Source organism: Epargyreus clarus, unplaced genomic scaffold, assembly GCF_041222505.1.
Source record: "Epargyreus clarus isolate Ecla_fem2 unplaced genomic scaffold, WU_Ecla_fem_2.2 ptg000032l, whole genome shotgun sequence".
NCBI lineage: Eukaryota > Metazoa > Arthropoda > Insecta > Lepidoptera > Hesperiidae > Epargyreus > Epargyreus clarus.
In genome coordinates this window covers 4,328,998-4,347,381 of record NW_027332237.1, presented here as the reverse complement: position 1 = coordinate 4,347,381, position 18,384 = coordinate 4,328,998, and the positions used below count along the sequence as shown (strand labels likewise).

At 34.5% G+C, this 18,384-nt stretch overlaps 1 protein-coding gene and 1 long non-coding RNA gene across 2 annotated transcripts in view; both read right to left on the bottom strand.

Moving 5' to 3' along the window:
* The window catches only part of LOC140755102 (uncharacterized), a 96,453-nt gene extending 90,704 nt beyond the window's left edge, over positions 1–5,749 (bottom strand). Inside the window, exon 1 of the mRNA XM_073090301.1 lies at positions 5,502–5,749. The gene's annotated coding sequence lies outside the window, so the exon portion shown is untranslated. The remainder of the gene's footprint in view (positions 1–5,501) is intronic.
* On the bottom strand, positions 374–4,152 carry LOC140755110 (uncharacterized). The gene is made up of 2 exons (XR_012103734.1): positions 702–4,152; positions 374–608 (listed from the first exon to the last, which is right to left on the bottom strand). It is a non-coding gene; the product is annotated as an uncharacterized LOC140755110 (long non-coding RNA).
* Positions 5,750–18,384: the final 12,635 nt, after the last annotated feature.

Sequence of the window (18,384 nt, the reverse complement as noted above, 5' to 3'; positions counted from 1 at the left end):
CATGCAAAGAAGGGGGTTAATTTTCTTCAAATCATGTTCGTTTAATTGTTAAAAAACAATAATTTACACTTAAACTTGCAACACAACAGTGCAAAAACATCATGGCGGTAGTGATTACCATAATAATGTCATCTGTCATTCTATTTTAACTTACTATATACATTATATACTTTTTAATATATTTTTTACGCGAATGGGCGTAGATATATAAACATTGTATTATGTGTATTGAGAAACAAGGCCTATATTTGATAAACATTAATTATATTTACTTTCATAAATCTTGACTTAAAACAAACATACCAAAATATGTACTTCTATACCAATTTATTTTAGTTAAAACATTTAAGTGTGTAAATAAAACAACTTTAAGTACACATTTGATCATATTTTACTTACTCTTCACTTAGATACATTATTTATTCATTTTAAATATCTTCCCTTATCAATATTTTCATCCTGTGACGAGCTCAGCCCAAACATCAAACAATGGGCATAATGTGAGCGCAACTACCTACGAGTACGGTTCGTTGCCCAGCGATGCAGTTGCAATAATAACTGATTATTTTGTCATCCCAAGAATGTCCTAGTCTTGCTAATGTAATTATCTAAAAAAGAGAAATGTAAAAATATTAGCTTCTGTAGTTTAAAATTATTTACGATTATTTCACGATGAATACAACAACTGATGTATATTTTACCTGATGATATTGAATCCTTGTCAACACAATCCACAGCGATCGCACGAAAATCACAAGAGTCCATAAAACATAAGCTGGGTAAACAAGTAAGGTAGAATCACTCCATAATCGTAAGCAGCACAGAGCAGAAACATATTCAGGATTAAAATGGAATCTTCTCATCAGTACCTACATATTTATTCAACGTTTACATTGGAGTCCACTATTATAATATGTATATATCCACTTTTACGCATATCAAATTGACAACTTCTTCTTTTTTAATTTGACATGTCACTTACATCTATAAAACCAGATACTATTTAAAAGGTGGTTTTGTTATTATTGTTATAAATAATTAATTAAATTCAGAAATAATGACGGGATACCCAAAACAAAAGCCAGGTTGTAAAGTACTAAGGTAACAATAACTTTACGACAAAAACAGCGAAATACAGAATTACCGACATCCAAAGAGTATAGTAACCTATGTATGGGGTACACATAGGTTCCCGACATCGACAGTTTTGAAAACTTGACATTGACAGTATTCCGCCATTTTTAATATTTCAATGAGGATTGCTTATTTTAAATATTTTTAAACACGAATACTTTAGGTTATCAAAATATATGTGTATTTTTCTTCAATTATACAAATTATTCGTGTTTTTTAGTTATAATGTACATGAGATGGCCGAAAATGAAACATCTCCTTTGCCTAAACACTTGTTTCCTTGGAAACAAACTTATTATTATTTTATAATGCGGTGACAGTTGCTAAACCTCACGACAGTTATTGTATTTTTTGTATGTTACCGTTAGATTGTAGAATACGTTAGCATACACATTAACTAGGCTTAAGATTAGCTAGAAAATATGCAGATTAACTATGTAGTCAAAATTCGAAACATCTTTTCAGACTTATTCTTAGGGCTAAAACACATGCCTTTTTACGACGCGACGACGTATCGTGACACATAGCGACATCGTGCCGCAAAGCGATATTGTTTCGTGAAAATATACAATGTTTGTCGTAAATTCATGACACGACGACGCATCATGGCATGCACGGGTCGACGTCAAGGGGTGAAAATTGATACAATCTCGTTTTGTACTTTAGGTAATGGACAAGCTAATCTGCGTTTTAACTGATTTAGGCACATTAGCCGTAACATCTAGTTTTTTTCTCATGACATTTGTCAGAAATTCGGAATGTTTTTGATATTATATAACTTTTTAGGGTTCCATACCCAAAGGTTAAAACGGAACCCTATTTCTAAGCTGTCCGTTCGTCTGTCTGACATAGAGCTCTATTTCTGGAACCTTAATAGATAGAAATTTAAATTTTTTACGGAATATGTATAATGGCTTTAACAATAAGTACTAAAAGTAAAACGAAAAACTTTCAAATAAAGGAGAGTTGCCATACAAGGACCTTCTTTTTCTTTATAAGAAGGAAATCTTGAAAAGGTACTCGACGACGTGGGAGTGACGCCGGGTTATGTGGGACTTTAGCCGCACTAAAATCCTCCGGTGGCCGTCCTCAACGTTTGTTGGAGAACTCCGGGATCTCCGACTGAACGTAACAGAAGTCCTTTAAGCGCGATGCCTCGATCGAGCTCTGCCCTGGGAGAACAGTTTTCGCTCCTCCTAAACTATCCGGTGTTCACGACGGTATGCGACTACACATACCGCCGTCCTTCCCGGGGACACTTATTGGACGGTTCGAGCTCGCTGTTGCCACTCCCAACTTCGGAAGCCCCCTTGTAGTCGCTTCTTACGACAGGCACGGGATATCGTAACCCTTTTTTAGTCCAGGAACTACAGAGACAAACATATAAGGACCTGCTATTTTTTAGCGTTTTTCATTTGAAATGTTCACAATGCATTATATGGCTGCTATAACATCAATTAGTAAAAATAAAAATAAAATAAACAAATATTTTTGTGGTACGGAACCCTCAGTGTACGAGTTCGATTCGCACTTCACCCATTATTTGAATTGAATTTAAATTGAAGTTGGAATTGAAAACGTCTTTTATCTCGAGAATAAAAACAATTGACGTCGCCTATAATAGTAGGGGAGCCCAAGACGGGATTTCGAGAGTGACTCGAACGCGGCAGATTAAGATATGGGAGATACCTTACATCCTATAGAGTATCTTAAACTATCCATTTGGGGGGTTCAACCAGGGAAGTCCATTAATAAAAAATCGTATTATCTATAGTAGCTTAATTACATGCTGAAAACAATAAATTTATAATCTGATGGTTTGAGGGCGGCGTTAGGGAGTAATAAGGTTGCAAAAAATCTATACCTGGACATACTCGAGTGCGGTATTTTTTTTAATACAAAGGAAATAATGCTAGAAAATATGCACTATCTGATAGCGCCATTTATTAGCATGGATCCCTGGAAAGTAATGGTGTACAACAAACTAAAGGAAAAGGCAAATTTTATGGAAAATACATTATTCTTTATATATTCTCATTCTGTTTTTTTTTTCAAATCGTCAGTATAAAAAACCCCTCCACTAAATCGTCAGATGAAGGGTTATGATAAGTAAAACATCAGCTGGAATTTCCTGTATAATAATCTTACGCCCTCGAGTGTGTCAAGATAACGTTTTTTTTTTGCATTTTCGAAGAGTCACTGACAGTCTTTCGAATCGAATCGTCAGACTTTCGAATGGGGGACTCATCTGGGGTAACTTCATATCCCCTTTGAAAATCTAATGTGCTGGTTACTTTTTTTCCATTTTTACCTCTCGTATGGCTGTCCCCCTATGCAAACCAGCAGATAAACATATTTCCGGCATCAGAGATATATACTCTATCACTAACCTTCCGCGCCTTGAGTATGTCTGACTCTGCTTTTTACATTTTTCGAATCATCTAGAAACTATTTCCACGGTGAAACGAAAAATATCACACAACCTTTTCTTCACTCTAACGTGTAATCTACACAATCGTATACGTCCTATTGACGCTCGAGTTTCTACCCATTTAACATCATGGGCTCCCCTACTACTCGTACATTTCGCGGACAGAAACACAGATTCATTAACTGCAAATATAACTTTGTAATCCTATATAACTTATATAGGATACAAAGTTATTTAATGTAGTTGGTGTATCTAGATAACTGGACAGAAATTGCAAAATATTTTAGTTTTTCCATGAGTTATATACTAAACACTAATTGTACCCTCAATTTCAACCTTCTATGTCTGCTGGAAGTGCCTTAAACTTTTGATGATCGGTCAGTCAGTCAGTGAGTGAGTGACAAAATTACGAACTTTAACTACTTGTAATTCTTAAACTACTGGTTCAAATTGCATGAAATTTTAAATGTACCGTGTCTATACAATGCTTGCTTGGGTCCTGAAAATTCAGGCTTCTAGCTTCATATGCAACGAAGTTACAGGGGGTCAAAAATGGGCCGAATTGCTTCGGGAAAAGTATGGTACGGCCGTGCCGCTTCTTTTGGCTCGACTTGGCGGAGGCACTGCCGTGCCTCCAGATGTGTTTTCGAGATAATGCTTTATTTAAACCTTTGTGTTGTTAAAATACTTAAATATGGACCTTTTCATGGGTAGACCTTAGGGATACCGAAAGGGCTCTCTGGTGGTAAGAGGTCACTGTTGCCTGAACACTTGCTATAGTAGGCACGTCTGTGAATGGTCGGCCCTGAAGATGAGTTTTTTTTGCACATTTTTTATACAACATAGGAGTATCAGATAAACATGCAGTCCAATGAGGACTAAGCTGGAACGCTTCTCAAAAGAAAGTTTCACTTACCACACCCTTCAAACCACAACACAGCAGCGCTTAGCACTACTGTTATTAGGCAGAAATAGGTGTGGCGGTGGTGCCGCCGGAGTCTAATCCCAAAGATTTATACCACTTTATTATTTTTGTTAAAAGGAAAGAAAATTATTAATCACAAAATTAAATATAAACAGTAGGTTATAATACTAATGGGCTCCCAGTATTTGTTGATAATACATCTATGGCGGTATTGGCGGCAGTTACCAACAATTTGCGTGGTAAGGGAGACAGACTTTTCCGAGGCGTTCCAGCTTAGTCCTCAGGGGTAGCGGCGCATCTGTGGCCGACCTCGGGTAGGAATATATAATCCTCACCGGGGGTTGATTACAGATGTCCATGGGCGGCAGTAGCCACTTACCATCAGGTGGACTGCATGCTCGTCTGCTACTCCTATATTATAAAAAAATGTATTAAGTTTTACCGGTTTAAAAAAGGTCCGGAGGATTTTGGTTTATAAAACCATTTTTAAATACCAAGAAACTATATTATTCTACCTTATGCCTAATTAGGTCTCTTATTAGCGACCAATTCAAATATTGCCGTTATTTAAATATTCGAAAGCTGGCCATCAATTAAAATATCGAGGCTTTTATAAAACGAAAGTGGATCATTAATAAGCTAGTAGGACAGACCAAAAAACAAATATAAGTATATTTTTAGTGAGGTAGGCAACCAATTTTTAAAATATTTTTTGTATATAATATGTATATAAATCGATTGGTCACGTCATCTTCCAAGAATATGTTGCCAATAAAAATTTGCTTTCATATAAAATGATCTATATTCAATACAAATTTAAAAAGTAAAAATTGGTAATTAAAAAAATACTTAATAGTTTTTAAAGTATGTATTATTATATTTTCCGGAAAACGCCGGGAAATCTTCATCGAGATACTTATGTAACGGAATGTAAATCCACACGTAAAGTTAGTAATTGACATATTACATCAATATTTAGGTTTCAAAAACTTTACAAAAAATATAACTGACCTTTTTCAACGATCAAGTCATAGCGCCTTCTTCACAAACTGTCACTAAACACAAATTATTCGCACTAAAATTCAAACTAGAACAGTAAACTTGACACTAGCACAGGCACAAAATAATCTTATCACACTAATCCTTGATAACAAAAAAATAAAAGCACATTCGAATTTTAAACGTCCCGCGTCCTTCAAATTTTAAAACGCGATCTTTAGAACAAAACGCTAGGGCTGTGCAACGCCGTGTTGTCGACGGCACGGATCAAAACGCACTGACTAGGGTGCTGCTCATTCAGACGTGCGAGCGAGAGAGGGCTATTTTGAACACAGGAGGGGTGTGCGAAATCTATATAGAGCTTATAAACTGCCCACAGAAATACTACGGAACCTACGGGCATACGTTTTCGACGTCAATAGCCTACGGTGTTAGATAGTGGACCCATTTTTGACCGAATATTTCCTCTAACGTAAGAGATTCTTCAGAATCCCCGGGTAATTTTATTTCCTGCCGGGTCTATGAAATATGGTGAGAAACTACTTTCAAGGCTATTTTTGATATTGGAACACCGAGTAGATCTACAGAGTAATTTTCTCGGAACTACACCTAATCTTGTAGTTATCGCGTGATGTTTGCACGATCCGAATAGCGGATCCGATAAACATACTCTTTTATGTTATAAGACGCTTGAAGATCTCACGAATTGAAACTTTTGTTGGTTCTGTTCTAAAACGTAAACTTATTTAACTTATATAAGTGAAATTGCAAGCTTGGCTCGTAATATGGTAAATTCATTCATTAATACAAATCTGTAAAAAAAACCTGTTTATCGATTTGTGTGCAGTGTTAACAGTATCCACTAGACAGGATATCCTAGGATAGAATGTAAAGAGTACAAATAAAGTCAAACATTATGGATATATGTATGATACGTAAAAAATTGAACAGACATTTGTTGTTGTTCTTTCTATATTCTATATTTCTATATTCTATTTAGAGTTTACATGCAGTAAAATATTTTAGGCTAACGCTTATGTATTATCACTTATAATCCTTAATGAGAACTTATGAATAGAAAATTATGTGTAGTTGAAATGCTTTCAATATCCGCTATACGAGATATTTCAGGAATTTTGAACATTATCACAGCGAGCTCGCAAGATTCATTATACAATTCCTAATTCAACATCTTAGTAGTTTAGTTTTCTACTAATCTCGGAGATAACAATAATTGTATGAAAGTCAAAATATGCATAAAACACAAGGTGTTCAGTGGCAGATTTCTAAGTTTGAAAATTCGTAAAAATAATACATCACCTATAAGAAGAATGTTTAATGTAATTTAATGACAACAAATGTGGATTTGATTTTTTGAAAACGACGTTCTCTAAATGGCGACCATTGATATTACAAGACTCTTCGAGTCTAGCGCACATCTTTACAAAAATGCGTTTACAGAGCGACTGAGGAATTCGCCAGACTTCAGCTCGTGTACTTTCTTTAAGTTGTTTCACAGTACTCGGATTTGTTTTATATATGAAGGATTTTAAAATCTCCAAAACCATAATCATAAATCGGGTGACCTAGGTGGTCACGATTTGCTACCATTTCCAAGAAAAAGACATATTTATCTTCAAAAAAGAATACACTTCTGAATGAAATAAATAGCGCCAATATGGTGTGGTCATTAATATACTCGAATGAAGTGAGCGGGAAGGATACCATTTATCATTTTTCTATAACATTTCTAGCGTGTATTTTCCCTATGTACATTGTACACCTCTTCGTGGTCAACATTCAGTGATGGTTCAATGAAATTCTCCTGATAGACATACCATCAAAGCGTAGTGTATTCCGAAGAAGCCTTTGTGGTTCGATTCCGTTTACCATCTACCGTTTACCATTGCCACATCTGTTTCTGCCCGATATAAAAAGTCTTCAGCGCTGCTGTGTTCCAGTTTGTGGGGTGTGGTAAGAGTGATATGTTTATCAGAGTCGTTCCAACTTAGACCTTAAGGGTAGCAACACATCTGTGGCTGATTTCAGGTAGGACTCTTATCTTACGAGTATCTGGGACCGACGACAAATGTCCGTGGGTGGCAGTAGTCACTTACCATTAGGTGGTCTGTATGCTCGTTTATTACTTCTATATCATAGAAAAGTTTACTTCCTAAATTTTTCGTAACGTTCCAACAACACAACTTTGAAAAATTAAATCTTCAGATTCTATGATTCTAGGCTTTTTACATAACATATTATTACGAATGTATTCTATACATATTATTCAGTCTTGCATTCATAGTGCCGCTATTAAAACCCGAACATTCGAGTTCGTCGTATTTAGTGAATGGAATTTTAACACCTCACAATACACGAAATAATATTTTGAGCTAATGAAATATGATAAATAATACAGATTCAGGAAGAGTTTATATTGTAATATCTGGTAATGAAAGAGTAGGTTAATTAATATTATAACTATGTATATCGCGAGATGTATACATTGAGTTAAATACAATATTAACTCAATTAATACAAAATTTGATTAAGTATAATATTACTTGTATCGGTATCGAGTATAACAATGTATTATCTTAATATCAACTGGTAATTTTCAAGTATAATGAACATAAATACTTAGCATTTTAAGACATGTGCCCAGGAGTGGGATAATCATGGGTCGATAATGACAATGATGATCTAATTACTGTTTAACGCAGTTATGATAGTAGAAAAATACGCTGAAACGTTTCGTGTTGTATACACAGTATTCGTTTCATTCAGATGCATTATGTCTAACGCACTGCTGTACGTTCAGATTATATGTTTAACAAATCTGACGTTATATTGATTCCAACCAATGCATTTATATAAAATTGAAAAATTAACTTTTTATTCTTGATATTAATAAATTCAAAATATCTCAAAACATATCTCTTTCTACAGCTAGCATCAATAATGTCAATAACAAATATGAAGCTAACGATATTAACAAGCCATTTAGGCTTTATCCTATAATTACTTAAGCCAGTACTAGCAATAAGCACATACCAAAGCCAGGTAAGCTAGACACAGCCGTTAACATTACATTCCCAGATGCAAATTTCAGCTAACACGAGCTAACAACCACTAATGATCGGACGTTCTGTGTTGACGGTCCTTTAATATCAAATGCTACTGCGAAGTCGAAATTGTGCTAGCATTTTGCTGAGTATGGGCTGTCTATCGTAAACTATATTTTACTTTGATAAAATATCCTTAAAGTATTTTGTTACAATCAATTTCATATAGTGCCTACTCAAAATAGAGTACCGATAACAATTCATGTATTAAAACTAAAATTTAAAATAAAGTAAGTTAACAGTAGAAAACTTGGAAAGTATAGAAAAAGCGAATGAGAAATTAATTGAGTTCTTAAAACCAATTCTACATAAATTGCTTTCGCTACTAAAATACTTTTAACTTCAAGGCATGAGGATTCTCTCGAAAAATGACAACTTAGTAATATTTTTGTACCATTGTGCAAAAATACACCTTTGGTACACTGTTTAAAAAGCAAATCACCTTGAAAGTTTAAATAGTTTTAAAGCCTCGATTTCTCATTATAATCATTACCTGCAATCAAACAAGCATGCAATCAACCTAATGAATCTCCAACTTACCTACGTGGAAGATGAATTATATCTTAACCGTATCACAAGCACGTTACCACTTCTGACAATGAATACCTTTTTCCCCTATGTAATATTAGCTTTGTTAATAATAGCTCCAAAATATCTAGGTCTACGAAAATAGGTATAATTAAGGGCTGTACAAAGCCGTTAGCAGTACTAAGGGATTAGGATAGACAATAGTCAGCTAAGGGATTAGGATAGACTACACGAACATTAACATAACCATTTCCAATGCAAATTGTTGGTACACAGTCAATAATGACCTAATGGTTAGTTGCTCCACTGTCCTTTAATATCTCACTGGTGCACGAAATTACAGGATAAAGTAACGTGTGTGGTAGTTAGTATTTGAAACCATCTTTCAATTTTGTTACAGTATAAAGATGTAACGTTAAATTGTCATAAGCGAGTCTGTTTTTCGGGTAGCAGGTTAATTCGCTCTTGAGTTTTATAATGAGGTTATCATGGACCAATTGCGACAAATTGTAAAAAAAACACATATAATATTGTGAGTCCCATCACGCATAAACATGACAGTAAAACGGTCAAAACCCAGTAAATAAATCATTTACATTTTCCTAGTCAAGGATCGAACCAGAAACTCTCTAGGTTCAGAATGAAAAGTGTTAAGATATTTAGGACGAATAACTTAGATAGCACTGTAAGTTTCATCGAGATGTTATTTTTATTACATTAACATCTATTTTCAATTAAATGAATTCAACATAGGAGATAAAAACTCAACCAAATATACACTTCTAACTAAGTAGTAACCAGAAGAATAGATAATACAACTGTATCCTACTGGTTTTCTTAAATTAATTTATCCGTGTAACATTGCATCAAGATTCCTGTTCCGAGACATGGAAAGCTGGGGAAGCTTCGAGATTTTGCGCTCACGAAGCAAAGCGGTCACGGTTATGCGGTTATTGACATGCCAATTAGTCGATGTCTAAGATTCGAAGAATCTTCCTCGTTACGGATGGCTGGTTTCACGACGGAATTGAGGGATGAAAATCTGAACATTTTCAACGATATTGGGTTTATCTGAGTATAGTGTTCAAAATAGTGTTATTAATTATGTTTATGAATATATTTAGAGTAATTGAGCAGAGTTGGTTCACTCAAAATTCCTACAAGTATTTTTGGGAAATAATAAAAAAAGTATTAATTTGAAGAACTGGTAGCCTATGCCATCGATAAGACAAAAATAATATTCGAGTCTTACTTGATGTTGGTCTCAGGTCCATTACTCCCTGTAACTAATTTACGAGTCTAAATAGGAACTCCTTGTGCTAGAAGACAGAAATAGATGTGGTGACAATGTCATAGTAGAATTCTACTTGGTTTGACTTTATCAAACCTATTAGAATTCTACCGACTTTGATAAAGGACAAAGTTTTGTCCATTGCAAGTTATTAATAACCCAACGAGATCAAACAGTAATTCTGGTCTAGATCCAGATTCATATATATATACTTCGTGTTTAGAACTGTAACAAACAATCTCCGTTCCAAACTTTAATGACTCCTAAACACCAAAATACTTAGAAACAGGGATTTTGCAAATAATTTAAGGCCTCATTGAAACCACCAAATATGTGCGCGGAAACTTCCGCAAACTGCCAAATAATAAACCTTTATTAATACCAAATAGTTTGACTTTCCAACGGAACTCATACCAGCTACGGAACTGGAACTTAATCAAGAAATTTAATCTCAATTTAATGAACCAAGCCTTTTATAGGTTAAGGACCAGTTATTTTATTTGTTTCAATATCATGTTGATAGGAGCATTGAAATTTACATTGAGAGAAACATTGCCATCAGGTCTAAGAGTGAGACGACTTAAGCCATAGTTCATCGCGTTGGTCAAGTGCGAATTGGTAGACTTTCAACCATTGAAAATATTTTTTAAAGAACTCTCAAGCCTGTAAGATTATGATGTTTTTCTTCACCGTATAACAAGTGATAGTACATTTCTAATTTCTAACACGTTCATAATTTAAAACGAAAAATAAAAGGTGCGCACATTTAAAGTACATAGATAAGCCAAATTCAGCACATAATTGAAATTAGAGCCTTTTCCTGTCAAGCAGGTTTATGTCCACATACGTATCATTTGCATCATACCGTTTCACAGATACTTTTCCTGTCATACGTATACGCTCGCGAAACGCGAAGTGATTACAGAGGTTATTCACGCATACGAAGAGGATACGCCTTTTTGTATTTCCTGTCACATATGCGGACGTACCGCGTGACATGAAACGCCCTTACATAAATAAATAATTCTCCATGTCGACCTCAAGTATATATTATTATTATTATATATTATTATATATTATTATTATTATATATTATTATATAGTAATTTATCTATTTAGCTTGTAACAACTGACCCGACAATAAAAACGCTGATTTGTTTTTAATAGCAGTGTTCTTCAAATTTATAAAACGCCTTTTGTTCATTCAATACAACTTCATAAAGCGAATCTCTTGCCTTTGAAAAATTCAAGCACGCATTTTTTGTACGCAAAGAACCTTTTCATCGCAGAATTTGTATACATCGTAATCGGCCTTAGATTTATCCTTCAGAGCCTCCTACTTCCTCGTATTTAGTTGTTTATGAAACGAGCATTTTGTCTCATGTATTTTTAGTACAAAAAGGAATTAATTACGGATGTTATAAAGATTCTTCTTAGAATTTTTGATTATATTAGTAATTAATTTTCTAAAAGTCCTCTAATGTTTCAGCAACATTCAATTTTAATTTGTTCATTTGAAGTGTTAATTTGTAAGTCATATAATTCAAAGGTATTTTTTAACTAAGTAACCTTCTACAATGAAACTCTTAAGCGCTGTTCCTCTCTGGTTTGGAAAAAGACAAAATATACACGAAACATTTAAATTTATTCCTCAAGGGTAGCAAGGTATTGTGTATTCTGGAGGGGAGCATGCATTTCAGTCTTAATTTGATTATACCACTGCTAAGATCTAACGTAGAGTCATATACCCTTGTCCCTACTTCAATGCTTATCGATGTTAATAGGTGTCGACCATGCGTGATGATGACAACATACAATTAAATGGACTCCGTAGTCATTAACTACAAAAAAATTCAAATAATTGGCCAAGTACGAGTCGAACTCACACACTGAGGGTTCCGTACCATAAAATTTTCATTTATTTCTAATTTTAGTAATTGTTACCATAGAAGCCATAGAAGCAGAAGCCATATAATGCATTAAGCATTGTAGAAATGTGTACAGTAGATAAATCGAAAACCGCCGAAAAATAGCGTTTACTTGTACGGCGACTTCCATTTATTTTTAAACTTGTTATTTTTATTATTTATTATTACAGCAGCCACTGTTATACATATTATGTTAAAATTTCAAGTGTTCATTACGGTTCAAGAGATAAAGCCCTGTGACAGACTGACACAGAGCGGAGGCTTTTTAAGGTTTTGTTTTTACCCTTTGGGTACGGAACTCTAAAAAGTAACAACGTCCTTGCACTAACTGAATCATTAAGTAACTGGCCTCTTAATGAGATATCGATTGACATTAGTATCGAGTCGTGTTACAAGCGACCATCATAAGGTCACATGTTTTGCTTCAGGCAACGACTTAGTGCAGTCTTTAACGCTGTTTTGACTGGCGCTAAGCGGTGGAACTGTTGTTTTAGCGCTGTACGCCTTATAATGGGTATCGGGAGTACTAGTACTACTAGTACGACTACTAGTACGTATCGGTAGTACTAGTACGACGGCTTTTATTACTGTGGAGTTTCTTGCATTTTGGTTAAAGGGTGTGGATGAATGATGACTTATAAGTTAGATGACAGTATTAGTCCTCAAGCAGTGATAGCCTAGTGGTTAAGAAAATCAGCCTCTTGATTGAGGGGTCCTAGGTCCTCATAACTTCCACATCCACGTCCACATAACTTAAGCCGAGTTTCTTAACCACTATGCTATCACTGTTTTTTTTTAAAGTTATATGCGTATTCCTAATTCATTATGATTTACTCAAACGGTGAAGGAAAATATCGCGAAATAACCTGCTTACCTATGACATTTAAAAAATGTTTCAGAGGTATGTAAAGTCTACCAATTTGCTATTATACAGCGCGATAGACTATGACCTAATCCTTCTCATTCGGAGAGGAGCCCAGCATTGGGACAGTAATGGGTTGATGATGATGATTAGTCCACAGATGTGGTAGGGCATCCGTGATGGTATTGAGGTGGAATCTCTGTTCCATATAAAATAGGTCAGATATTTCCATGGGCGCCAGTGACCACTTACCATAAGTGGAAAATGTGATCAATTACAATTTCAATCTTATAAAAATATAAATTTGTATAGAGATTCGTAATATCTTTTTAAATGTTTAAATTAATAACATGACCTAAGTCAACTTTAAATAACAATCGAAGAAGTGCCTTTTCACAATTTTTTCTCGTATGCCGTTGAAGGGTGTCTACCCATTTATTGAAATCAATGATAGCATAAACTGCATGGGATAAAACTATTTCCACCTAATAACAGCAGTGTTATACCTATAGACTTATTCGCCAACAAGTACGTATTTCAGTGACGGGTTCATTTCGGCGATCTTTTTCGCAGAGTTTGGTAAGGGTAATATACCTTTCCGAAGCATTCCAAATTAGTTCTCTCTCTCATCTCTGATCGACCTCAGGTACGAGTCTAATCTTATCTTAAGTTGATTACAAATGTCATGGACGACAGTAGCCATTTACCATCAGGTGGAATGCTCATCTGCTACTCTTACATGAAAAACCTTTATTTTAGAATCGTCTTTGAAATCTTCAACGTAAAACTTGTTCGTACTTACATATTGCACATACGTTCGGACCCTAAAATGTCTAAGGGTCTGCCAATAAATGAGGTTATACCCTAATTCAAGATCACGAGGCCACTCTGACCTCGACAGCTGAGAGCTACTTAATGTATTTTAAGTGGAAAATGTGATCACATTAGGAACCTTTGAGTCTTCGAGTGAGGTAATTTGCGAAAAGTGTCGCTATTTTGGTTTCGGTTCAAATAAAGACACTTCTGCTTATTAAAGTTGTAGAATGCTGACTTCTTTAAAAAGATATAAGACCTTGAGCTGCAATATATGTAGGTTTTATCTATACAAATAAATAAAATTGAACATTATGTATGTAATATCAAAATAACAAGTTAGTATTAAAATCATATGAAAGTAGACACTTTGGTTCAGTTTTCAGACGAAAACTGAACCAAATTTGACGGATCTTTTATTGGCAGTTAGTTGATGTTGTAAGAAACTAAGGTAACTTTTATTTCAGACAAAGATTAAGGGGTTCCGCGTATAAGATTAAAACTCTTGCAATCTCCCGAGTATTTACCGATTTTAGTGGAAATGTGATCACATTAGGAACCTTTAGGTCTTCGAGTAATGTCGCTACTTTGGTTTCGGCTCAAATAAAGACACTTCTTCTTATTAAATTTGTAGAATGCTGATTTAAAAAGACTTCTTTGAAAAGATACATGGCCTTGAGCTGCAATGTAAGTAGGTTTCATTTGTACAAATAATTAAAATTGACATATCTGTATGTAATGTTAAAATGATAATGCTTTTTGCACTCTACAATTATTTCTCTGTCATGGGTGTTATACATACAATGACGAATACACAAACAGCAAGACAGAAGTTTAAATTCATCATTTAGTCCTAACCGAAGATTGAACCCGGAGCCCACTACGATTGAGACCGATATGGTTATCACCCCGCAAAAAATTTAAATCGTCAAAATTTTAAGCAAAATCTGGAGGCACGGCAGTGCCTCCGCCAAGTCGAGCCAAAAGAATAATATATTTTTGTACATAAAACGGATTAAAGAAATTTTGATCGGTTTACAAGTTATCAAAGATAGTTTTACAGAATATAATGAAGATTACGAAATCAAATGTAGTATTAAAACTATTAAAACGTGCTAATATAAACAAAAGTTTTATATGAAATCTAAACTACTACTAATTTTACTGATTTTGCTCTACCGGGCATCAAACCTAGTACCTCATGCAAATTCTCAATGTTAAATTGCCACACTTTGCCGCTTGCCCGTCTCTCTAATAAGATCCAGGCCATCGTAAGCAGATTAAAACAACCGCATTCCACCTCAAAAGGAAATAAACGAATACCCGTTCTACTCGCTCGTTCAGTAAGACGAACTTAATTTATACTGGATTTCCCGTAAATTTGGGATAGCAATGCAGTCCAACTGATATTGACCGTTCTTTCGTAAATGTTGTAGAATTCTCAGTTGATCAACTCCGGCGGCACCACCGCCACACGTATTTCTGCCTTATAACAGCAGTGTAACGCTGTGTTCTGGATTAAAGAGTGTGGTAAAAGAGACATACTTTTCCGAGACATTCTAGCTTAGTCGTCAGGAGAAGCAACGCATCTATAACAAGATCCATATAGAACAGGTATTCCACCTGAAGCCAATCACAAATGCATTGACACTCCTAAGGGCTGAGATGGTCGCATTATGTATAAGTCAGGCGGCATTCATACCCTGTTACCGAAAAGCAAGAACTGCTTCACGATAGAAATATGTGTTACGCCACCGATAAAACCAAACCGATCAAATAGTCTGCCTACCTTATCCTTAGGTATACATATAAACATAGTTTTCTTTCACATGAAAAAACGAACGAAGTAGTGCCATAAATATAAACAGTTTCATTAATATTACACAAACCAGTGTCTATTTCAGTTACACCGGAAATGATAAATACATCATTACTTCCTAAAACTTTGTCAACGTCAAGAGGCTCATTAAATTCAACGTTTATTGGTTCCCAAAAACAGTCATTGCCTATTCGCCTAATAATATACGATATTTAGTAGACACGGATAAAAACGGAAAGTACCGCTTATTGAGTTATTTATAAGCAATTAATAAGTATCAGTTTATTGACGACTTATTTTTAGCAGTGGCTTCCGTTTAAAAAGTGTTTTTTAGGGTTCCATGCACAAACGGTAAAAACGGAACCTTATTACTAAGACTCCGCTACTTGTCCGTCTGCCCGTCTATACACAGGGCTCTATCTCCTGAACTGTAATAGATAGACTTGAAATTTACAGAATATGTATGATGGTGGCCGCTATAACAACAAATGCTAAAAAAAGAAAAGTTTAAAATATAATAAATTTAGAAACCTCTATTTTTCGACGTTATCGCTTTATCTACTGAACCGTAATAGACTGTTCAAATGTTCACAATGCATGTACTTCTATGGCTGCTACAATAAGAAATATATAAAATAAAAAAATAAAAAACTTTGTTGGTACGGAACCCTCCGGATTTGACTTGTACTTGGCCATTTATTATTTATATTATCATATTTTATAAGGTACTCATTACTTCTAATGAACCTGTATAAAAGACACAAAAAGAGTCCTATTTAAAGCTACTTAAAGAAAGTAATTAATTAATTTGAAGACATCGTGTAATGTAAGTTTACTTTCTATTTTAATGTTGTGGTGAGGCAATTCATTATTCAGTATTTAAGTGGTCGTACTTCGTTCGAGAACAATAGGAAATTAAGTAGATAATACTTGTGTACATTACACAAAAATACGTTTTTTCAATTTCCTTGCTCAAATAAAGTAAACGTTTTCGATAAAGATTGTAGTTAAATGAGGTGGTCTGCCTTAAAGGAAATAACTTTACTCTTTTTTATGTCCACCTGATGGTAAGTGGCTACTGCTACCCATCGCCATCTGTAATCGACCCCAGATAGTATTAGATTCCTACCCGAGGTTAGTCCTCGGGTAGGAATCTAATGCTGGAATGCCTTGGAAAAGTCTCCCTTACCACACCCTTCAAACCAGAACACAGCAGCGGTTAACACTCTTGTTAATAGGCAGAAACAGGTGTGGTGCGGTGGTGCCGCCGAAGTGGAACCACAAAGGGTTCTACCACCGTCAATTCCTTAAATAAAACAGCAGATCACTACATCCTATTTATAAGACAGAAACAGGTATTGTCAGATACCTACTGAGTTTACCAGTTATATACACTATCCTGTTTAAAGACTAGTATTATACACACTGTTATAAGTTTATAACTTTGATAAGTAAAATAGAAAGATATTTCACCGCTTTGAAATTGAATGCAGTCACAAAAGGATGATTTTATAATTTATGGTTTGAATTCTTGACAAATAAAACATCTTTTTAGAGGAAATTTACGTATAAATAACTAATACTATCTTATTTGACGAAATAAATAAATACGTATTTCAAACATTTTAGAGACATTTTAGAACGGAGACGTGGCAAAACTTTATTTACTCAACAATATCAATTCTCTAAATTGTTTACACTTTCTTGACAGAAGTGATCAATCTATATTTTACTCATCTAAGGTCTACAATGAAATTATGTGGACATTACCCCCAGTAAATTGACTTAGACAAGGAATCTTGGAGATAAGGCGGGATAATCATATTTATTTCCCTTGCATAATGTACTCTACCCTCCTTACATCTTCTGAAATTCCTTTGAAGCGGGATTAATATCAGGTTTTGTATGCCACATAAAGGCTTTGCGTCCCGTCAGTTTAAGGGATGCAAATATTTTCAGATTTCGGTTTCTTTTGACAAACAAATTATCTACGGTTTTATAAGACGCCAGTCTGGTGGACAAAAATAGTATTTCGTAAAAGCGTGCATTGTTACCGATTTATTAAATTTCAAATTATGTTATTTTTTTTGTTACAATTTCATTTTTAAAAATGCTATCAACATTATTGTTATAGCACCGAAATACGTTATTTAACTCTACATATATTTTAGTTACTCTAACTCTACATATAGTTAGTTTCTACATATATTTAATTATGATAGATATCTTAGAATAAATCAAATCAAATCAAAATTCTGTATTCAAAATAGTTTCTTTGCCGAGTACTTTTTGAATAGTATGTATCGTTAATTAGCAAGTAGTAGTGATTAGGTGATTTGGAATATTTAATACATAAATTTAAAGGAATTGGACTGGACATAAATTTTTCAAAATGTTAATTATACATAAATTCTGAAATATCTCAAGAAGAAAAGGAACAGATAATTAATAAGTTTAACTTTTTGGCCCCAAATATTAAAATTCTCGATAAGGACTCTCTTCACTTACTAGGTTCACCTGTTTTGCAGA